The sequence below is a fragment of the Cynoglossus semilaevis genome, chromosome 1 (assembly GCF_000523025.1).
Source record: "Cynoglossus semilaevis isolate Cse_v1.0 chromosome 1, Cse_v1.0, whole genome shotgun sequence".
Lineage (NCBI taxonomy): Eukaryota > Metazoa > Chordata > Actinopteri > Pleuronectiformes > Cynoglossidae > Cynoglossus > Cynoglossus semilaevis.
Window position 1 is genome coordinate 29,633,364 of NC_024307.1, and position 24,648 is coordinate 29,658,011.

At 41.0% G+C, this 24,648-nt stretch overlaps 1 protein-coding gene and 1 long non-coding RNA gene across 20 annotated transcripts in view; one reads left to right on the top strand and one right to left on the bottom strand.

Moving 5' to 3' along the window:
• LOC103390782 (adhesion G protein-coupled receptor L3) overlaps positions 1-24,648 on the bottom strand; it is a 197,581-nt gene that overhangs the window by 161,001 nt on the left and 11,932 nt on the right. For 18 of the 19 annotated variants that reach the window (XM_017034883.2, XM_017034884.2, XM_008326847.3 and 15 more), the window contains exon 2: positions 13,904-13,985. The gene's annotated coding sequence lies outside the window, so the exon portion shown is untranslated. Of the gene's footprint in view, positions 1-13,903; positions 13,986-19,110; positions 19,327-24,648 lie in introns of those variants that run through there. The other variant, XM_025058019.1, reaches the window with a different exon arrangement.
• On the top strand, positions 19,368-21,075 carry LOC103390820 (uncharacterized). The gene is made up of 2 exons (XR_522738.3): positions 19,368-20,345; positions 20,852-21,075. It is a non-coding gene; the product is annotated as an uncharacterized LOC103390820 (long non-coding RNA).

The following is a 24,648-nucleotide window of genomic DNA, read 5'->3' on the forward strand; positions in this document are numbered from 1 at the left end:
TTATTGTCATATTAAGTGGCCTGGATTTTACGAGAATCCCATGTATTATTTTACTATTGGCTAGTCCGTAAATAAGGCTGTTAAATATTCACACAGCAGAGTTCAGCTGGACTTTTACAAGGGACGGCTAATGGACACCCAGGGAACTGGACTTTTTATCCGTAATTAAAGCTGAAATCTATCAGTTTTTCATGCCTGAGAGCAGATTGACGACTTTACCATCAGAGGAGCCGTGGGGAGCACGGGGACATCAAACCCCTGCGTCTGACAGAGCAGCAGCGGGTGTTTGGCGCTGCTATGGCGTCGCTGATTTGATATGCAAATAAAAGGGCCTTTATTTGCTAATCAAGTGTCCCTCATTGGGTGAGACAAAGGTGTCCAATTTCAGCAGAATCGCCCTTTGTATCTGTAAGTAGAGAGCAGTGCGGTATAGGTTCATTAGTGTAACAGCTCCTTTCTTTGTTCCAGCCACTCTCATCTTTTTGCTTGGCTGTGTTTCTCAAAGCCTTAATTGCTGTACCTTAGTTACCTTAACTCCAATCACAAGGACACAGTACATCTCTGCTGTTACTCTGCATTTTTCTCATTAGATTTGACAAATTATTTTAGCAAAAAAAGGAACATCTTCCATTTCAATGCTAATTTTCACCATTTGAGAATTGGTCCATCAGTTTGACTGATTATTTAAATGCAACTATTTCAGAAACTCCAGCTGAAACTTCTCTGTTTTCTGTCCTTCTCTGTTAAAGAGGAAACACCTAAATTTGTTCTTGAAGAAAATGTTTCAAGGTAAGGTCTCTTTGAGGTTTTGAATTTAACAAGGGGTGTTCTAACCTGTTCAGCAGCACCCCCCTGCTATTCTCATTGAATACATCAAATGTATTTCGGTGTCTCACCCTGTATTTGTTCCACACCCCACACTTTTGAAACTACTGCAATAACTAATCAAGGCTCAAAAAAATACTGCTCAGTGGACATCCTTTACATTTCCAGCCCCTGATGTTTGGACCAAGCCTGAGCCCCAGCTACATACAGTACAGTATACACACACGCAGGTTCTTTAGATGGATTTTAAATGAGAACTTTGGAGTCAAGAGACTTTTGGTCTGTATCTGACTGTTTTGTTTCTTCTCTTTGTTGGTGTTTTTTTTAATACTTTTTGTCCTGTATCTAACTGTACCTGTGAGTGTGTAAGTGTGTGTGAGTGTTTTGCTGTTATTTTTGGTCAAGTCTCCCTTGACAAAAATGGTCTCAGTGAGACTAGCCTGGTTAAATGAAGGTTAAATAAAAGTCCAGCATTAATGTGACCTAATTATTGGTCTGCGTGTGTATTAAGAACTAATGACTCATGGCTTCAAACAACACCACACTCCTCGGCCCACCTGAACAAGTTGACATAAAATAAAAAAAAAATAAAAAGGAACATACGTTTCAAAATACACTTAAGGATTTTTTTTTAGTGGGTTGAAAATTGTAGACTTCTGGTTGTAGGCACCACACTGGACGTTGTTGGTGCCAGTTTCATTTTGAAAATGATGGAAGGAAACGGTTGATTGATTTATGGAAATGAAGTCTGCGCCTGTGTGACATTTGCTGGGCCTGTGATATCAACAGAAACACTGTCAGCATCAGCGTCCAGTCCAACCTAACAGATGGAGCAAACAATGGCGTTTAAGAAAAGGTGACTTTCACAATGTGTGTGTGTGTGTGTGTGTGTGACAAGTCTCCACAATTCCACACACACTAGGATTCATGTCTTAATTTCCTTAAAAAAAAACCAATGTGATCAAAAAGTACAGACACTGACATGTTCAAACACACACGCACACACTCACACGTACTATACAGTGCGTATATACACACACTCATCTGCACACATCTGCTTGTCAGTGAGCCTGTTGGAAACTGTCACATGCCTGGCAGCTTCAGGAACTTGGGCAGATGGTGCAGCACAATTAGGCTCACGCTGAATCTCTCAATCAATCTCCTGCACGTCATAGCAAGAACCTGGACCTGCACTCACTGTGCTGCTCACTGTGCTGCTCAAACAACACACTTGTCCACTCTGTATTCAACTCCTGTGTTTACACGATTTCTTCACTTTCATTTGCATAAAATCGAGAGCCGTCTCGTGCTGCCCGGCCGTGCTTGTAGGCTGCTTCTTCCCTCATGTTTGTGTTTCATTTTTGCTCTGTTGTCCCTCATCTTCTACCAGTAAGCCCGCCTACATGTCCACTGCTGTTCACTTTTCTGTAAAACCCCACATCCAGGTTTTTCCCTCTGCCCATTTCCTCTTGCCTCATCACCTCACTGGCCCCAATACAAGGCGCCACCGCTGACAATAGGAAAACACAAGGGGTTTATTCACACCCAATTATGATGAAAGGCATTTTTCTGGCCAGAAATTCACAGAGGAGCACAAAGAGAGTGACCGAGGAACAAGATATCTAGGCCGCTTCACCTTCTGTACACTGTTCAGCTTACAATGGAGGAGGAAAATGATCCGCTGCATCTGACACTGGTGAGGGCCATTAGCTGCTGTTGGTTAAATAAGGAGAGTTTGAACGGAGATAGGAACAGTGACGGGAAACATCTGCTGTGCGTCCAGGTCCTCTGTTGGCCCAGAGGAGTCTGTCTTTGATCAGTGGCCCTCACCTTCTTCAAGGAATAAAACAGTCTCCCTCTCTCTCTCTTGCTCACGCACGCACACACATAAAGAGTGGAAAGAAAACCCACAATGCTGAGAGGAGTGTCAACTACAGATGGGCGTCATACCAGTATACAAATACACCAGGGGAATTCTGAACTGACTAAGTGCATGAGTCCATAAATCGATAGAATTAAAATATAAAAATGTATGTACCGTATGGTGTTAAAATCGGTTTAACTAGTCAGATTAGCATCCAATAACTGTATCTCTCTATATATATATTAGAGATATTTCAATAATAGTTAAAACACAAATGATTATTTAACTTTTTTTTAAACTTTGAGAAAGTTAGTCTGAACGTCATTTGTGAGCAGCTCAAAGTCTGTTCCAATCTGTCACATGTGTTAATAACGTGTTATCAGGTCAAACTAGACTATTAATCTTCAAATCCAGTCTAGAAATGAAATAAGGAGTGGATGTATATTTACAAATGTTTAAAAAAAACATGCAAAAAGCAGCCCAAACTGATACAATCAGCTAAATTTGACAGGAAAGCCAATCATTTTCACAACATGCTGCTAAAAAATAGATAGAAAAGTTGGATACCCTGCATGAACAAAAAGACATATTTTCATTTCCAGCACCTCAATCCCAACACCTCACTCCACACTGGGGCCAGACGCCACCTTCGGACTGCCAATCCCACTGCTGTAAGATGATTCACTCGCTCTGCCAGACTGCATCTAGGGACCAGGTGCACTGGGGCATATTCCCCGTGCCGGCATCAACACACAGGGCCGAGGGGTGGGCGTGTGTCAGTATGCAGGTATATACACTGTAGTATGACATGCAAATGTAGCTGATGACAAAACGTGGTGTATATTTTCTTGCTGCTCATACATTATCCAGATCATTATGATATGGACACAGGAGCAGCACTGGGCCTTATACTGTATACTCAGAATGTCAAAATTACTTTTGGCTCATACGTACACAACAGCTGCACCAGAAAACGATAGGCTAAATTACTTTTCTATTTTTTTTCTTAAGACATTTTGTTCACTTTACTACAGGAGCCAGTGTCCACCTGTCCTGCATGTTCCTCTGAATACACAAACATCACAACACTGCTGTGGCTTTTACAATCACAGAAATGAAAGACGGCATATAGTGTACAACTAGGAAATGGGTTACTATAGGGACTATAATATTTTCTCTTGCAGATTTTGGAGAAGATTTACCAGTTAGAAAATGTTTTGTACTAAATACATGATGTTTAATATTTTCTTATTTTGGGAATTTAAAAAAATCCATGGCTCCATGTTATTACAATACATAACATCCACCTGATGCCATTCCATAATTCTTTGTTACATTGTGTATTATGTAAAAAAAACTTACACTGTTTTAAATGTAATGCACTTCATTATGCTTCCTCTTACGTGTTAAACAATATTTAATATATTAATTATAATATTTAACAGCATTTAATATATTTAATGCCTGAATGTATTTTTTTATAATAATATTTAAATGACAAAATTACACATCACATTTTGCAAATACTTAAACAATAACAATGACATATTATAACTTTGTAGTTTTTGCTTGGCATTAATTATTTAAATCCAAACAAAGTTGTAGTCACCAAGCAATTGATTCAGTGAACCAGGAGGGTACAGCGGGACCCTTCCAAAGGATAAGGAGATACTGCCGAGGAGGGGCCGTAAGACATAAAAATTTCAATTTCAATATTTTCTATATTTGTGCCACCTCAGGGAAATCATACCAGTTTGTCATTTTATTGGGTGGTTTGGATTGATCCACATGTCTTCTAGTCTTGTATATCAGAAAGAGTTACAGAAACAGAGATGTCATATGTGATAACAATCTCCAAATATGGAATAAAATGATTCATCTTCATTGTAGTGTTTTAATGTCACTGTAAATATGCTATGTCTTTTATAATTCCCAGGCGAGGTCAAGTTATTAAATCAGAGCAATTGATGGAGAAAGTGCAGAATATAGGATTTGACCAGCACTGTGTTAGAAATCATTTATATAAATTAGCAATTAATGAAATCCAATCCAACTCAAATATCATTATGTAAGAGATCACATGTCAGATGTTGGAGAATTAATATACACAGGGTGAGACGGGGGAGACACTGTGGGGACAACTATTCTGCAGGTTGCGCAATTATGCAGGCCACAGAAGTTCAAAAGTCTTAATGGAACGTCTTGTGCAGAAACCAAATGATTATTTTTCCTCAGTGTTCGCAGGTGTTCATTATTCCAAGCACAGAGATTTTCCTGAGGGGTCGTGCCATGTTCTAATTCCTAATTAACTGGCCTGAACAGAGATCATGGACGGCACTGACCCCGGCCGGCCAACGGCTCAGTCGGACTGCGAAGGCACTGCCATAACTGTGTGAGTTTGTACCTACTCAGTCCTAACAAAAACCCTGGCCCCAGACAGTTGCTGTACTGGGTGTCGTGTAATTCCAAGAATTGGGTCACGCTGCAGAAAAAGACAAACTAAAGCCAGCTGGAGGCCATGCATTTCCAAGATTTAGCACAACTGGAAACACCTGTGGACTTTGGGGGCTTTTGTGTAACTACTACTGGAAAAAATCTTTAGTTGGGTTTTTATTTGTTTTGCACATGCCACTGATCCTTCAACCAGGAGTGAAAAAGGGGGCGGGAGATTATCCAATAAATGAATAATTCCTGACTTAATGACTAATCTGTGCTAAAGCCACGTACCCATCAGAGGCATGTTTCTACACTGTCTTTGAGATTAGTCATGTGTACACTCGCGGTGCTCACACGTACTGGGTCATTACTGGCACTAGTGGTAAATACAAAAGCAGCAACGGTGACTAAATGTTTGCTGTGGGGAGATCATGCATGCCCTCCATGTTGCAACAGGGGGGCCACCTGCAGTCTGGGAAATAGGTTTCTGGGAGGGGGGTGTATTAGAGGATTCTGATGAATGAACAAGACAGACATGAGTAACCCTGCCCAATATACTGCTTATCTGGAAGCTTATGTTACACAAAGGAGGAAAGATAAGCTAAGACATGCCAGCAGAGTGAGGGAATGGAGAAAACAGCAGAAATGTGGCCGGGGTGGGGCGCAGAAAAAACACGCAGGTCAAGATCTACATGAGAGCGGTCAGTTGAAACACAGCCCCGGATACTTTGAATCGCCGCAGAACAGTTAACCATTGACTAGCAGGGAACTGGGGCGGCAGGATCCATGTCATCCAGGGTTATTCTATTTCGAAGACCGTGAAGACAAAGCATAAAGTCATTATCAAGGCCTCGACTTGCCCGGGGCAGTAAATGCAACACTAATCAATAAGAAAGAAAGGTACTGTGGTTGGTTTAAGAGGGGAGGTGATATTACGTTGCTCTGTCTCTCTATCTGTACAAGATTATCTGATGGTAAGGTAGGTGGTCTCCATGGCAGCGGCCAGCATCGGGTTCTCAATATTCATTTGCAACAAGAAAGGAAGGACACAAAAATGTCACTCACTTTTGTGTAATAATATAAACTTAAGTTAAGGAATTACGCTTTTTTTCCCCCAAAACTCTTCTTAGCAATTACTGCTAATTAAAAGTTACTTCAACAACTTTCAGTGTATTTTCTGGTTACAAAAGGAAAAAAAAAACAACACACATTCCCTGTGGAAATCCATGGACTTTGTTACTTCCCTATTTTTTACCACACCGTTGTGTCTTTTTGACTAATTCTGCACACTGAACTGTGCAAAGTGAGTTTTAAATGGTAGTTTAAATGTACTAAAGTAGAGCAAGAACAATCAGCTTGTTATAATGATTAAAGACTGTGTTCTTGCTTCTTCAATTTAAGGTCACATAACTTTTCTCTCTGTAAACAGAGCATGTTTTCTCCTTTAAACCAGAAACAGAATAAAAAAAAGGGAAATTAGTTTCCCAGAAATCAGTGGTAGACAGATCACACCTGTTGTTAAGCTTTCAGAAAAGAGCTCTTAAATTCAAATTTGTATTTGCTGTTAAATCACGAATAAAGGCACAGGTATGTTCTCACATACAATAACTATTAAAAAATAGGTTCTTTTTCTGTGGGCGAAAATTCGGTGAATCCCTAATTATTTTTAATTCCTCTGACCACATTATAGCCACATTTCTCCATTAAGTACAGGTTGGTTTAAAACAAAGCCCTGAATGTGACAACATTGTCACATTTGTTATAAAATGCACAGACGTGCAGTAACTTAACAGTATTTTGAAGATGAAATTGTCCTTTTAAATGATATTTAATACACCATTGTATTTCGGGTTTAATTTTTGGTAATCAAACTACACTAAAAATCAGTTATCACACCCAATGTCAAACACTTTGACCTCAGGTGCAAGCCATAAGGGCGGAGGCAGCAAGCATGCATGTGACCCCTGTGACAGGAGTCTGCTTTTACAACCTTGACATTTGTGCTGAAAATGACCTTTATCATGGAGTGACAGAGAATTTAAAGACTGCGGACATGCCTGACCTTGCTTAGACGGACAAGTCATTGGGGGATGAATCGGAGATACACTCACTCACACCAAATTAGGAGACGGTCTGACACACACACACACATGCACACACACACTCACTGTTCTGGGTGCATGAATGAAAGGCTTTTTGGTGTGACTGTATCATTAACTAACCTGCTACTATTTTATTCCTCTCACTTAACATTACATAAATCCATTTCCACATATTGAATTTTTAAATCGGTGTACACGGTTCAATTTAATTCTATTGAACTGCTGTGGACTTGGGCAGTGACTCACTGGGCCGCTCCGTGCCTGGCCTTGCTCTGATCCTCTCACTTGCACAAACACAAAGACAATGGGTCCGTCTGTCATAGCCCGACTAACTCAAACACCAGGCAGGGTGTCTACAAACGGCAGTTTGTAAAGGCACACGTGTCTATTTTCATACAAAGCAGGGATGTGGGATGAAAATGTGGAGACAGATTCCAACGTCAGGTGTGAGCTGAGGTTCCCAAAGGGTGTCCAGCCTGCGATCGGATCACCAAAGACGGATTATAATACCAGGTGTGCGGCTGTAATGCAGCTCAGCTCAGGTGTTCTTGGCTTTTTGTGATGACACGTGTGACATAATTGAGCTATTGTCCTGGAGTACCATAACTGTCTGCCTGGTGTTAGGCAATCATTCACAGTGCCAGGAAAAAAGAAAACAAATGTCACGTACTTTTCTCCTATTTAATTATTCTGTTTCAAAAACCTATTTGCTCTGTCTTTTCTGAGCCTGAGAATGAAAAAAAAAACTCTCCTATCCAAATCACCTATTTGAGAATTGCATTCCCACTCAGCTTGTCAGTTTCCATTCACTAGGACCAACCTTCAGCACTTATTTTATTTAAACCTGAGCAAATGGCACCCAACACAATGGGGTTTCAGTGAGGTAAAATAATTGCTTCAATACAGCGTGACAGGAGAGGTTGATTCATTCAGTAGAAGAGATTGCCTGTAGAAGAAGTGTTGACAGTGTAGCCACAGACAGTAAAATGGAGGGAGAGAGAATGACGAGAGACGTAGAAGAAGAAGAAGGAGAAGAAGAAGAAGTCCACAGTTTCCATCACCAAACAAAACACTGCATATTTCTCTGAAAGACAAAGTGTTAAGTTAGGCTACTCTGCACGCTGTCAATAGTGACGTTCATCATTGGTCCAGCCGCAGTCTATATATTGATTAAACCATCCATCACTTTAACTCTACAAGACATTATTTCTAATTAAAAAGTAAGTCATAAATTTCCCGGCTTTATTACCAGGATGAGGCCGTAAATAAAAGGGAGGGCAGAAGCAGATTGTGGCCCCTGTCTGCTGTTTAGAGCCAACGTAAAAAGGACAGACGGGCGTGATGACACCTTTGGGAAGCGCACATGCAACGACAGGGAGACAGCAGGGAGGCACTCTGTACCATCCAGATAAACAGATGCAAATCAATAATTTCCCTGGTTGTGTTTTTACAAGACAGGCGCTTCCTCTCACTGGGGACTAAGGAGCAGACGATGGATGCATATGGAGAACAAATACATAAATAAAATTTTCATAAACCGCAGAGGAATCGCGTTAAAGGATGAGCCCTGCGTACTGACTTGAGGATAATGTATAATCATAAGAGGTCATGGAAGTGTTTAAAAGTGCTCCATCACACGACTGGGCCCAGAAGAAGGCTGGCAGTGACGACAGGCTCCCATTATACATCTGTGTCTCTATTTTCTGGGCTAAACAACAATTTCGCTGGCAGAGATGTGGTTGGAGGATATTATTTAATGATGCCTGTTGATAAAGAGGCCATTAGTACATCAGTGCTGCAGCCAGAGCCCTGACATTGGACAAGCAAACACAGAGAAGCGCACACACCCTCTCGTAGTCATAGCAAAGGACACTTCATGTTTGACAACTTCTGATTACTCCAGAATGTACACCCGCTGTCAGGCGGTCAACTCCCCTGACAGCCAGATGCCGTGTATCGGTTATTTTTTGATGGCCACAGAGGGATGACTGATTTCACAGGTACTAGCCAAGGGGAGGGCGAGAAATGCAGGGGCATTAAGAGGGGAAAATGGGGTGCAGGGACATCTGAGGAACCACAGCCCCTAGTGGCAACAAAGGAAAGCATGTTTGATCATTATTCAACTGTCTGCCCCCTTCCTTCACTGGGCCGACTCTTTTCTCCACGTGGAGCACCTGCCAGAATGTGAGCAGCTCTGACTACACAGGAGCTTTGTGACTGGGAGTGGATAATGACAGGAAGGCTCCGGAATCAAATTTGGTTAACTGATAACCAGATGGGTTCCAAGCCAAACTGAGGAACATGGTCCTAGTCTTGGTAAAAGACACAGACCGAGAATCAAATCTCCCTCCTGGGGGAAGCAAGAACTAATGAGTGAGATAAAAAGGACAAGATGGAGTGATCCTCTATAAAAAGACCAGCAGTAATCTCTGTTTCTCCTCCCTTGCCTCTCTCCCCTTAATGTCCCAGGAAATCTTCTCTCCTCCGTAAAGTCTGATACCTGTGTACTTCAAACACAGCTGATTAGAGCCGCACACCTTGATGGAGTGAAATCTTTGGACACGGTGTTGGAGGAGTTCAAAGCGGTCAATGCTCCAAATGCACCCAAAAGGGGAAAACTCTTTCGGTTAGTTGGGAATCCTTCTGTGGAGTTCCTATTTTATCTGCATGTGGCAGCAAATACTTACTTCAGCTTCTATGAACCATTTCATGCACAGGAGCTCAAATAGCATTAGTCGCATTCAAATTAAACCCACTGCTGCCTTGGATTTTCCTGTCATGTCAGATGACAGGAGTGGGGCAGCGGAGAGGGCGAAAGGGTGACTGAATGTAATTGTCGTCAACAGATCGTCCATTAGCATAAAATGTTCACAGAGAGAAGAAGACGCGGCGAGGTAGCAGAGACTAAAGATGGAGGTGGAGACTACAGAGCTGCCGTGGGAGTGCGCTGTTTTATTAAGACACCCCAAAAGTGTCATGACAGGTATCAGGAGAGCAGCAGAGCACATGACAAGATCTTGTGCCAACAAGCGAGGGGTTGCCAATTCGTACACCAAAATAGCTTTGTCCAAATTTACAGGTCTCTTTCTGTCAGACTGGGCCACAATTGCACCATTATCCAAGGGACGCTTCCCAGTGGCAAGAAAAACGCTCAGCTGTGCAGCACTCTGTAACTAAAGAGGTGGGATGTGACATGCGGCGATAATGTGAGAATATCTGTGTGTGAGCGTGTGTGTGCGTGTGGAAGGGTGGGAGAAAGAACATACATCTCTTCATAATAAATCCCACTGTCCAACAGTAAATGTATGGAGTATTTTTATATTTAAAAATGTACTTTTTTAGAAGGTCTGTCATCTAACTCTGCTTTTACACTAAATTCTCCCCCAAACAACCCAGTCCTTTAATGCCTATTAACTTTTAGATTAAATGTGATTGTTTGTAATTAATGAATTGTTAATTAGTGCTCTGAATATGCAAAAGGCTCCGGAGCACAGTGAAGTATAATTAAAGTGCCTCGTTCAGAATAAGATTTGCAGTTTTTAAAAAATGCATGGATGCATTTAGCGGCTGCTAAGTTGAAAGAAAGTACGCTTTTAGTGCGATGACATGGTGACGATATGAATATTGGATGGCAGCGAGCAAAGGAAAGGAACCAGCTGCCTCTCAGCAAACACCACGCCAGGAGACGCGTATATAAAAACACTGAAAGAAGAACAACTTTGGACTAGTCTGTCATACCACTGAACCACTGTAGTCCACGTGTGTAAATACACGCTTAATGCATTGACTGTTTGAAACAAAAGTTAATCAAGCATGAGAAGCTAACAGGACTAAATGTTCTTTTGCATCAAAGGCTGGTTCTACACATGACTAGCACTGAAGTGTGTACTGTGTGGGGGGGGGGGGTCAAATATGCAATAAAGTGCATCATAAATGATTTAATTACTACATATATAATGTACATGTAATAATTATTAAAACAACATAAAACCTTTCATTCTTTTTGTGTGGCCCAGAACCAAATGATCCACGGCAAAAATATTGTGTTTAATACAGTATGAATAACCAGTCAACATCGTGCCACGCTCTTATACAATTTTAATTTATTTACAGAAGCCTGTAATACACTGGTGTATACAATATGCTCTTTGTCTATGGTTCTTTAAAAAAATGTACAGGCAAATGCAGGCTTTAATTTTGCATTTTTTAAAATGTACAGGCAAATGCAGGCTTTAAATCAATTATTTCATTAGGTATGTGGGCACATTTTGCATTTTTTCCTCATATTCTTGCCATAATCTGATGCATGAAACAAACAAAAATAAAATCACATTTTGATACAGCTGTAGGAGTGTTCGCACTTGAACTCGCCACCTGTTTGAACAAAATGACCACAAACATGTCTGAACAAATCAATTTCCAGCAGGTGGCTGTTGTCTTGACAACAGCAATTTGCACAAAGGGTCAACAAATTTGTCATTATCGCCCTCGCACTACATCAAGCAGTGTGTGCTTTTTAAATAATTTGGTCACTTAGTGCAGTGTCGATGCTGATGCCCTTGAGCCCGGGCTGCTCAGCTGCTGACCGCAGTTGCCCAAGTAACAGCAGCAGGAACAACAAGGATGTGCAAAGTCAACTAGCTCTGGAGAGGATTCAAATGGGAGAACACTGCTGACATCGGCCAAAAGGACTTCAACCACTTTCCCATTCAAATGACCTGCTTTGCATCATTTCAAGCTGTCCAGGCAGGATCACACTATGAAAACAAATGGCTGGGCTTTAAAATAACAGAACCAAAACCTGCCAGTGCTCACGACATCAATGGCCATTATGGTCAAATTCACTTGAATGGCTGATGCTATGGGCAACCATGTTGGCCATGCAAAACATTGTGGGAGGCAGCAGGGGCTCATATTCTGTGGAAGAAAGATTTCAAGTGGTCAGGTTTATCAAAAAGTGTTTCACAAATAATTTGGCCACTAAAATACTCAGGTCCTACGGTGCGATGTGTTTATTTGGCTTCTTCTGCCCAAAAGTGTTCACTCTGTCGTCAGTTGGACTTAATCCAAAGTGAGCACAAATTAGGGGAGGAAAAAAGAAGGAACACCAAATGAAGGTGGTAATTCCATGCCAGGACGCGTTAGGATATTTATCCTCAAACTGATCCCCAGCTTTTAATTCATTTGACATCTTTCAGGCCTAATAGTCTCGCTGATATCTGAGAAGCAGACCGTACATGGACTCGCAGCATGACATCTGGAGAAAAACAGCAGGCTGCAGGACGAGACGGTGAAATCAGAGTCCACAAAGAACACAGATTTACACTTCATATCTAAAAAGCACAAGGCAGCGCCACGCATCAGCACCGCCTGCTGCTCTCAGTGTTATTCAAATGACAGCACAATTCTATTTTCACCTTGCAACTAATGTGACCATTACTCCTTATGTCAGCAACTTTTACCGCCCTTCCTTTAGTGCTGGATATGCTGGAGAACTGGCAAATTAATATGGGGCTTTGTGTGTGTGTGTGTGTTTGTGTGTGTGTAATCACAAGGGCTAAGCTTGACTGTAGTTTAACTACATTAACTTTCACTTAAAAATGAAAAAGAAATCCAGACTTGGTCGCATGAATAAAAATATATAATCTGCTGCTCATCAGAAGGTTATAGGAGACATTCTTCCTCAGAGCGAGATTTCATGCCTTGATCTTGTTGAATGCAGCATCATAAAACAGCACAGGAAACAAGGGATCGCCCCCAGGGTGTAGACAATGTATGAACAAAATAACACGCACCGCTGCGAGGGACTAGTTAGGGAACGACTTAAAGGACGTGGTGGATGCATGGAGTCAAATGGAGGGGAAAGAGGTGAGATGGATGTTGCAGGGGCATGTTTGTGTGTGCGTGTGTGTGTAAGTGAGTGAGCTGGTCGGTGGACAAACCTATCATCCATAGAGCCCACGAAACTCTGGAGGGCAAACAATCTTCCTAATTGAATTCAATCCAGACTCACCACAGGAGGCGTCGAGGCTAGTGGCTCCATTCAGAGTGGAGCAGGTTGGTGGCGGGGGGGGGGACAGCCATGGCGGCGCTCTATGTGTGTGTGTTTGTATGTTGATAGGATAAGGAGGGGAGGGGGCATTCACTGCCATGACAAGTGAGCCAGGAAATGAGGGGAAAAAGATGAGGAGGAGAAGCAGAGAGCAAACACACACCAGACAGACAGGGAGGAGGAGGAGGCAGGACATGTAGCATGAGGAAGGCAGGAGGGTGGGCTGGCAGCAGGGCAGTGATCTAGAGAGGTGGAAGTCAGCTAAGCTTTTGCATGATTAAATCAAAAAATGCAATTTGCATCAGGTAATGAAATCCAAACATGCTTGGGTGATATTTGTCCCATAAAAAAACTCCTTGACACTGGCATCTGAAGAGAAAGACTGAGCAGACATGTCCCACAGATTTGCATAAGAAGATAATGAAGATGAGTACCTATCATTAATCACTTTCACACACATCTGACAGCAGCCTCAGAACAGTTGACGTGATTGGTCTCCATTACCACATGGTGATGGTAGGATCCAGTGATTGCACCTAATCTGGAGTCCATCACTCACATTTCACTAGAAATTACACTTTTGAGTTCAAGTTGAGCTCTTAAAAAAAAAAAAATCTACAATACCTTGGGCGTAAAAAACTGTGGAAATCTTCCTCCTCGGAATTCCAGTCCAATCACACTCCAGAAAATAAAACCATGGTCTGTCCTGGATGGAAACACAGAGACAGTAGGTTAGGAAACAGAGATTGGGACAGTGTTGCATCAGGAAGACAAAACTGATTTTGTTCAAAACATCTGACTGGGCACATAATTAAATCCAGAGAAAGAGGAAGCAAAAGAACGAACTTTTAATGTCTGCCAGGACAAATTTAAATCAGAGATAACAAGACGGCACACATCTAAGACCCAGGGAGGAAAAAAGAACTTTTTAACGCCGGCAGTAATGGTTTGTCATGCACAAACATAAACTCCGGTCTCATCTGGGACGGCCATTATTAAGTGGCGTCTTCATAAATTTTTCAGCTGTTGTCTCGTTTCCCCACATTGGCCATTGAGCGGAGTTGTCGCTGTATGAAGTGCTTTTCAGGTCACATCAGCTTTTAATGGCTGATTTATTAGGGCCCAACTGGGGCTTTGGTGATGCGCCGTGGAACAAAGAGCCTGCTTTAAACTGCACTAACACACGGCAATAAATTTCCTGTACGACATTAGCATTTTGATGAGCACCTCGCTCGCCTACCTTTTGCGCAATCTGCTTTTCCCGCAGCACACATTTGGCTTTGTCTGTCATCCTTTGTTTTGATCCCTTTCTTTCAGCTTTCATGACCAGCTACTCCTTTTTGTTTTGACGCATTCAGCTGACTGATACAGAACGTAAGGAGATGAGGTAGTCAAGCTTAATTATGGCTGAATTAATGACCTTGGTGACACAGTTTTACCAAGTTTTAGATGGAAGTTTAAAGAGTGTTTTTTCAAAACCAACAAAGCACAAACCACATATACAGTCCTTCACTGATGGTAATGCAAAACATCGTTAGGTGTTTTTTAATTACGATTCACCTGAAACGATAAAGAGCAATGAGCACTAGCCCTTGTGCATCTGAAGGGTCTGCAGCAGACGAAGATGTAAATAAATTAAAATGAATTTAAAAAAGCAGGAAACAAGGGATAAAAAATATATTTCAAAATAAAAAAAGAGAAATTTTGTGTTGTCAATCACAGGAAAGTAAAAAAAAATTAAAATTACATTGAAAAAAATAAATATTTGTAAACAAAGTTATTTCTATACATCCTGAATTTAGGAGTGAACACTTCTGTAAGTGTTGTTTTTCGGATTAATTCTTTTTCTGGAATTCTGGGAGATGTCTTCTGCACTGGGTCGCAATCTGTATTTTTGACTAATCTCAGGACTAAAATACACATTTTTCATTTTGGGGGAAAAAATATAGATGGTGGTAGCTCAAACCCTAGATAATTTGTACTGGTTTCTGTTACTTGGAAGAAATTTTTGAAAAACAAATCTTATAAAAAATAATACAGATGACAAAGATATAATATTAATAATAATATTTACCAAAGTTCTTGGAGATGCCTGAAACTCGTAACATTTTTAAGATATTTAGACACATTTTAAAATTTAACAATAGGTCTTAGAACCTTTTGACCTACCCACACGTGTACTGGCGTCATTGTGAGTCTACAAAATATGTTACCAAATTACAATAATGTTTCATTTCTTCCATTTTCCCTATACTGATTGTGCAAAAAAAAAGAATCTCTGATTTATTGCCAAACTTGAAAATATAATTTCAGCACAATGGCTTGACAATCTTGGCTACAGAAGCAGTGCTGTGGCTGTAATTCATCCAATCTGTTGTTCACCCATTGATCAAATGTAAGGCTGTGGCAGATACAGCAGATGCCAGAGGTCAAATCTGCAGAACCGCAGAAGGCAGTCTGGTCAACTGAGCATCTGCCAGTCATTTAGCAAGGCCTGGAAGTATTTGCAAAAGAAACACACTCTCACCATATTGTAACAATCCGGACCACAACTGTTGCACAAAAGAGGACATGGGAGTTCACAGAGAAAAAAAAAACATAGAAATGATATCCCAGACGGTTTAATGAACGGTGGCCAGCTTTCATCATCCTCAAGATCCTGTTTTGATTCTGACCTAATTCCATCTAATTGCAGAAATGGCAAAGATGTTTAATTTGACATACGTACCATTTTCAATGAAAGAAACATAAACTCTTTCTGTTGCCCTGGTTATCACAACAGTGCGGAGACATTGCTAGACCCAAACTGAAACCTATTTTACTGAAATCATTGGTGTTTCAGAAACAGGCGTAAGACAGGAACTGAAGCTTCCTTCATATCTTCAAAGGGTTTGGGATCAGAGAAATGTACACCAGGCAGTTCCTGGCACCTAAGGCTATCTTGTACCATTACTTCTCGGATGTTCATTCCGGAGATATGCAATTTCTCTGAAGTACCAAGCATGGATGACCCGACATGAAAGTTTGAGAGAAAGCTGCTCATTGGTGCCAAGGAGGACCAGTTAATGAAGGCACTGATTTAGACCAAGACAGAAGCTTGCAGGTTTAATGGGCAATGGTGCATTTGCAAATTTATATCTGCTTATTTTACTGAAGTAGGTATGATTGGTGTTTTAAGTGTGCACATTAAAATGAACGCTGAATTTTCTGTGGACAGCTCTTTTTCTTTGACATCATCCTCAAAAACAGCTTGACATCTATGCAAAACCTTAAAATAAAGGTTAAGTAACCAATGAATGGCAAGTGATACCTTCAGTGTCCTAGGACAGTGATACCTTGCAGCATCCCACCAACTGCTAGTCTAGTCATCACAAAATCACAAGTTAGCACAGGCTGCCACATAGGTTAAAATGGTTATAGCTCAAAAGAAAAGTTTGATAAAGGAAAAAGAAAAATTGTAATGGATTGAAGTAAAATTTGCTACCAACTCAGTATAGAACCAATGGGTGCCACAATAGACTATCAACCTAAATACTAGACCGGAATGGTGTCTGTTTGACTGCTTTTACCATCTTGCTAATGGAAGCACAAAAAAGAAAACAGTTGGAGCTAATAAATTATGACCATTTATTTTACAGAAATTGATCCCCCAAGAGGAAGTTTTTTTTTTGAAAAAAGTTGTCTTCTCTATTTCATACAATATGAATGGTCATTGTTTTAGTTCAATTCAGCACCTCCAACATTTGTTTTTTTTTTTTACTTTTCACTAAGAGAACTGGATGTAGCCAGTTAATATATATGATCTGGGAATGATGTTTTTTTCCAAACCTCAAGTAAGCAGTGGACCAATAAAACTTTAAATATACTCACGGTGCACAATAAGTGCAAAGAGAGTTTAAGGGTAAAAGTTGAAGAGCAGCTTTAGTGCTTTAACAAAATGTCCTCAGAGTCTCTAGGACCTTTTTCTCCAGCACATTATCTTCTGGAAGAGAAGAAACACAGTGTGACTGTTCTGCTCTCATTGCTATGAACTTAGTCCCAACTTGATTTCACACCCTTCCCAAAAAAATGGATTTATTGTGCCACAGTGAGTTAAGACATCACCGTGGACTCGAGTCAGGCGTGAAACTGACTATAAATCTCACCACACCTAACAGAGTAGTTTCCTTAAAAAAGGAGGGTTAACGGTAAGAGCTACTGCAGTAACACAATAGTCTGCTAATTCATTACTTGTTCAGTTTTCTTTTTTTTTTTTATTTGCACTTGCCGTCTGCTGCTGTCACCTATGTTGGCTCTGCAGCTGTTGGTTACCTTTGCCGTGGGCTTCACGCTGCCTGTAGGTAGAAAATTAATCACTGTGAAAGGTGCTTGGGTGGAAGTTTGACCAACAAACAAAATATTGCCTCCGGGCAAACATCTTAGTATGTATTAGCTCCTCTAGCGACAGTAAGAAAAAATGTCATCACAAAACAAAAGCACACATGCAGAAACCCTGGCCACATGCAGACGCTGTATGACTGATCCAAGTTGACAGCCTGTGGTGCGAGTGTGTCTCTATAAAAGCATTTACTGAGGCGCAGCACTGTGGCCTGACCAAAGCTCATCAAAGACCGGCTTATTTTATCAGCCAAGTGGAAAATGTGCTGAGAAAGAGATGGGAAGGAAGTCAGTGAGAGTAACTAAGCTATTGTTCCCAACGCTGACCCAAACACCCGCGTTACAGTAGTCTGGGCCGCTCACAACAAAAGCCCTAATCGACAGAGCGGGGCATTAAATGAAATGACCTTGTGGTTGCAACACTGCAGCAGGTCGACCAACTTGTAAATGTTGAGGCCAAAGGCAGCGGAGATATGGCTAATGAACAGAAATCTTTTGAAATGGTGGCATCTTTTTACAAGCAGAGTCAGCCTGGAGTAACCTACATACTCCCAGACTGAGGAGCGCACAATTTACACCAACTGATGCTGTTCACATATACATACATGCATACATATATATATACTGTATATATATGTATACATACATGCATATATATGTATACATACATGTATATATGTATACACATACATATACATATATATAATAAAACTATATAAAAGGGCTGCCAAATTCACAAATCACAGGGTAGCTTTGGATTGATCACAATTGTTTATGATTCAATGAGACAATTCAATATTTCTTAATGTGACTAAAACATCTGAATATAGCTGGAACTGGTTTACAAATAAGAGCTGGTAGATGACCCAAAACACATGCTGGGCATCAAGATGTCAAGGCATCAAGCTTGTGTAAATGACAAGTGTATCGACCGCATGTTGGAGCGATGATACATAAACAGAGGCTGAAATAATTGATGAAATGTATTTATATGTATATGTAACATTTTAATAAATTGTATTTGAGAACTTAAAACTCCCAGGAAATGCTTACATTTCGACAGCCCTAATATATACACTGTAAACGAGCAGCTCTGTCCGACAGAACTAAAAAGTGTTTCTGTTGCAGTTCTTAGAGACAGAGGCAGGAATGACTTTGGCTTATACAAGATTCTGTGCCCTCAGGTAAGTGCATCCGAAAGAGATCACAACATGACTTTCATTAAATCGAACTATTACATCTCTGGATATTACATTTGGAGGATGAGACTGTTCTTAAATACACCAATACAGCAGACCACAGCAAAAGGAAAAGCAGCAGCTAATGATTCATCACAACAGCTAAATGTAACATGCAGATAATCTTTGCAACACATTCCTCTAAATCACACTAGACTTAAGTAATCATTGCCCATCAGAAAACGCTCATTTAGACGGAAGGAAAAGCTTACTAACTTTAGTCAATGGGTAGCATTTATAATGCATGGATAGCAGCCTCACCCTCAGGGGTCACATTAACTTCAGCCAAGCTGATAACAATTGACTGAGCTTGCTGGCAGCTGCAGTGAGATAATGTACACTTACATCACAGCCGTTTCATTCTTAAGTCTCTTTCATGAACTCTCTGCTCTTTTTTTTTGTCTTTTATGTCCATTATCTTTTTATATTGATATTTGTTTTTTTTTGTCTTTTATGTCCATTATCTCATTTGTTTTTTTTCCTACCATTCCTCATTACTTATGCATGCACTGACTCTACATGCACCTGCACATTCACTCACCAGGAAGTCACTTTACTAGTCACACCTAAGGCGAAAAGCTTAGTGCACCTGAACAGAGCACCACTTCATCACGGCACCATCTGTGAAGGACTTGTGACTGCATGTCTTTGGACTGTGAGAGGAAGGACACCACAGTATTTCCTGCGAATATGAACTCATCCACGTGCTATAATTGGCCTTAATTGGAAATGGGGGAGTTTCAGCAAGGAGTCTGCAGGTTATTATGTAGAACATGCATGTGCTCTGGTTTGTGCCTGCTCTGGTATGTGTCTGCAGAAACAAGAAAGAGGGCAGTGACGAACACACAGCCTCTGGAATGAGGCATTCAGCCAAAGTGGAACACGGCTTCTTCCTTTTAAATTTTCATACGTGGGTGTATGTAAGCCCGTGTGTTTGAATATTTATGTAAATATCAGTTGTAGTCCTCGGGCCCCCGATTGCTTTCCCAGCCAGAACGAGATTTCAGTTATCACATGGTCCCAACAGCAATCCCACCTCAAAGGCAATACTTAAAAAGCTTTATGACGCCGACACCCTATACGGAATACATGAAATGTACTGTCAAAAAGCGAGCTGCCCAAAAAGCCGCATGTCTACACCGCACTTGCTTGGACCAGTTTACGTTTAAGCAGGCGCATACCATGATGATAATCAGCCTGGTCTTTATTTAGAATAAATATAGAGTATTTTCCCACAACAATTGCCAACCTTGGAACATAAAAGTCAATAGAGGAGAAAATTGTATGGGTGACACTGGAGAGACTCGACAGTTGATCCTTCATGAGGATGCACATCGTTAGCATGTAAAAACAGCCATTTAGTATATACCTTTGATGATAAACCAGGCTAGGCCGGGTTCCTGGCCAAGGCCACAGAGAGATGTTCACAAAAAGAAATGGAGGAACCGGAGGTGAGACACAGTCTGCATCTTAACCATGAAAATCAAAAAAGGAAGGGATTTATCTTTAGGTGGTCAAAAGAGATTAACCCTAGTCAATACTGTACTAGGTATTTATGCAGCCAAGGTTGGGCCCTGAGAACTGAACAACAAAAAAGTTGAGCTAAAGCTTCCTTACTACATGGAAAGATCAATACAATTCTATGTTCTTGATGACTCAATGAATCAATCTCCAGCAATTATGGCTATGTCTATAATTTTTAAGTATTTCACCATAAACATAAAATAATTTATGGCATGGATAATGTAAAAAAGAAAGAGACACAGATTTTCTTTTTTTCAGTTCAAGTGTAGAACATGAAAACAGAACTTCCTGTTTTAAATTTAAAATAATTAGGTGTCAAAACAAATGGAACTCAAATCTACACAAAGTCTTTTTAATTAACGTAAATCACACACGACAGTGACTTCATGTGAGGATGGGAGACTAATTGTGGCCCTTTATTCTGCTTCTCAAGTCTAAAACAGAAAATCTGCAACTGATTGAAGACACGGATCGAGTTTCTTCGTGTGGAAGCATGCGCCTCCAAACAGCCTCCTGTGCCCTTGCCCTCCCCAACCTGACAAATATGGAACTTGACCCTTTGTGAATTCTGAAGCCGACCTGCACACTGAATATAACCTTGGCAGAGTCGTGGGGTTGTCGAAGTGTGTTTCCAATAAACTCAAGTCAATGAATATATATCAGTCTCTGTGTGTGTGTGTGTCTGAGGGCTGATGTGTGTCAGTGTATTCAAGCTCTGTTTACGTGAAGTGTATACATCTGTGTGTATGTATATATGTATGTGTCTGCACACACATCCGTGTAACCCCGTGTAATTATTTACTCAAACGCCACAGCTTTAAGGCCTGTGTTTGTGGGTGCATGGGGGTTCAACTGCCATGTGTGCAGTAGGGGGGCTCTGGAGTGTCTCAGCACCCAAGGCGCCAAGGACGTGGCTTGACAGGTGTGTGTGTGTGTGTGTATGTGTTTGTGTGGAGAACCTAAGGGTCTGCAGAGCAGCAGTGGGCAGCAGCACAATGTGCCCATTCAGGCCTGCAAAGAGACAAGCGAGATAACGCAGGACCCCTGTGAGGAGGGGGCGGTCATCTGGGGGCACATCAACCTTTCACTGTGACTACAAAGAAAGCCATAACTATAACTGCACCAGCAGAGTAATGGGCTGCGGGAGCCCATGCTGGTTCCGTATCCACGAGTATGTGATGGGTTCAGGCTGTCGAACATTTTCCAGTGTGGTAAAAAAATATACAGGGTACACTTCAACTGTTGAGGCCAAAAATGAAGTTTGAATTGGACCATAATTTGTAACGGGTGAAGAGTCGAGAGAAGACATAGTGTAGAAGATATAGTGTAGCTGGGAAAGACTTGTCAGGGTAAGTGATTGAATGGCTGCATATTAAATCCTAAAATCTGACCATAACATTTCCATGTCAGCTCCAGTGTGGTTCCAAAATGTTAAAAGTTAAGGAAAATTGAACAGTCATTATTATTCAAGACAAATCCTGATTAATCTAGATTATATCCTGTATATGCCAAATATATATATATGTATATTGTTGGAAGAGAAGCAAATATAAGAACATTTTCACATTTTGGATTCCAGTTCATCTTTAATTAATCTGATTATTTTACCAATTATTGTACATAATTTTTATTGATATAAAATTACTTTATCATTGAAAACCAATTTTCTTTACATGTATAACATCTTTGGAATTCGGCAAATTATCAATAAATTATGGTTTACTCATCGTGCATGTTGTTGCACAGATACATGTCAAATTTATAAATATGTAAAAGGAAGTTTATATGATGACTCATAAATGACAATGAGAAAGGCATGGTCCAGTTTGGTCCATATGTCCTTGATGCACTACTGAAAAAAAGGCCTCAAACACACACGCGCAGCCACCAGCACTGCCGTCCCTGACAGAAATTGAACAGAACATCCTTCAGCTGCAACATAAATCTGTAGAATCCAGGATGAATACAGACAGGATGGGACAAATTTCATCCACATTTGCTGCTCAGTGAGAGAACACTTTCAGAGTGCATAATGAGAACAATACTCAAATGAATACATTATCACTGAGAAAGACAGAGCCAGTAAAAGAATGCGTTAAGTTCTGAATGCTTTTTGCCATCAATGATAAAAAAAAAAAGAATGTAGTAAATAACATCCCTTGTGCTATATCACCATCCACACCCTCGTTGTCAGGAATGTCTCTGCTTTCTCTCTGCGTCCACAATATATTCGATATCAACAAGATAACATGAACCTGCATGCGTTGCCGCCATATTCTACACACCACTGGTCTCTGAAGCAGTGACCTCGAGAGTCTCAAGGCTATCTGCCCACTAAATCACATTTGTGGAGTCATATTAAACACGTAGCCCTGAGCAGAATAAAAAGCTCAGCAAAGAATGATAGGCATCTTTCTATCCCTGAAAGCCTGCACTGCATTACTCCATGCCAGGGGCTGATGCGATAGTATGTGGCCATTGACTGCTTTAATGTTACAATATAGGCTGTGGATAGGTGTTCAACAGTTCTTAGGTGCAGTGGGTGATAAGGGATGTATTCTAATCAGTGTGTGTAGGGAGCTAATAGGAGAAGAGAAAAGGAACAGCACTCCATCTGAAGGAAAATAATTTGGTTTTGACATCTAATTATTCTAGTTTTAAACAATACGTTGTGTTTTAATGATTTAAGTGTGGACAAAATTTGTGGCATAAATTTCAAGGTTCCCTGTATAGAAAGGAATAATGTATAAATATCCATTTACACCCTAAAAGCCCACTTCAAAGTTAGGACTACTTCTAAAATCATAACAGTAAAACGGGGGATTACTGTGGTTACAAGCTCACACACGAAGTGGGAGCCGCATGCTAATGGTAAGCAGCATCTTTGAAGCAGTATTCATACTATCCCTTGTTCACACCAGGAGCAGGGTCCATGGCACAAGAGCAGGCGACACATGCAACGGTATTCATACACTGCATCGCTACAAATGCAAGGTGTAGGGTAGAGGTGGAGGTAAATATGGCTGTAATGTCAAAATAGCCTGTCATTTAGTTTTATATTGATATATACTCCATATTGACATATATCAGCCCATAACCTTTGTGTAGTTTACAGGCAAGGTTCCATATTTTGAATGGACTGAATTTGCTTATCACTTTCCAGTGGGAGGTAAAGCGAGCCTCCTGACCTCCCTTGCATTTTACCCATTTTGGCATCTTGTTTTTGTTAGGTCAGCAAGGACTCAGGTCAGCAGGAGTCAAATTTCATTTTAACTAGCCATAATAATTCATTCCAGCTATCCAGTGGAGGTAACAGTATAGCAGGGTTGCAAATGGCAAACTTATATATGGTGACACTCAGCATATTCTTTCTGGTTCCTGTTACCTGGGTCACGGATAGGTCGCAAATGAGATTTCAGAATGAGGTTCGTAAGTCATGAGATTGGTTCGACATATTTTGCACGCCATCACAGCTGTATATGTGTATAGGACAACAAACTGCCAATGCATGGTAATAGACACAAGGAGACAGATGGCTGCTGGAGTGGGGTTTCTTGTGCATGACAAATTGACGCATCTGCTGGTGTGACTGTGCGAGGCTCGTGGTTAGGGGAAGTTCTGAAGAAACAGGGCGGGGAAGGAGGGGGAGGGGGGGTTGTGGAAGCATCATATGAATACAAGCAAACAAAAGTCTGCCTGTCATCTGTGTCAGGACAATCTGATCTTTTTATAGTCCAGTGTCATCTGCAGTAGCAGAGATGGGCAGGCATCCTGCAGAGACCGGAGGCCAATCGCAGTTGCAGTCACTCTGCCAACACCCAGGTGAGAAAACATAGTGCCAAAATAAATTCCTTATATATCTTTGAAACTGCTCTTGAAATGAGTACGAACCCTCAGAGGAAATCTGCAGAGAGAGAGATGAGAGGATGTCTCTACAACCTCTGATGCACCCTGTCATTGGAGTTACACAAATATACAATAAAGGTTGGTCAAATCTCTGAAGGTAAAGAGCACGTGTGGTCGCTGCCCTTTTCAATTCGATGGCATTCGCTCTTTACACATACAGGAAGGACTGTACATACCCCTAATGCATTAAAAAGAGAGCATAAAGAATCTCCCAACCCCCACCTTGTTTGCCTGCAGTGCAGCGATAGAGAAGGTTACAATTGTCTCTCTCTTTCTCCCCCATTCTCTCTCTCCATCCTTTTCTCCAGCCCACAGATGCAGAGG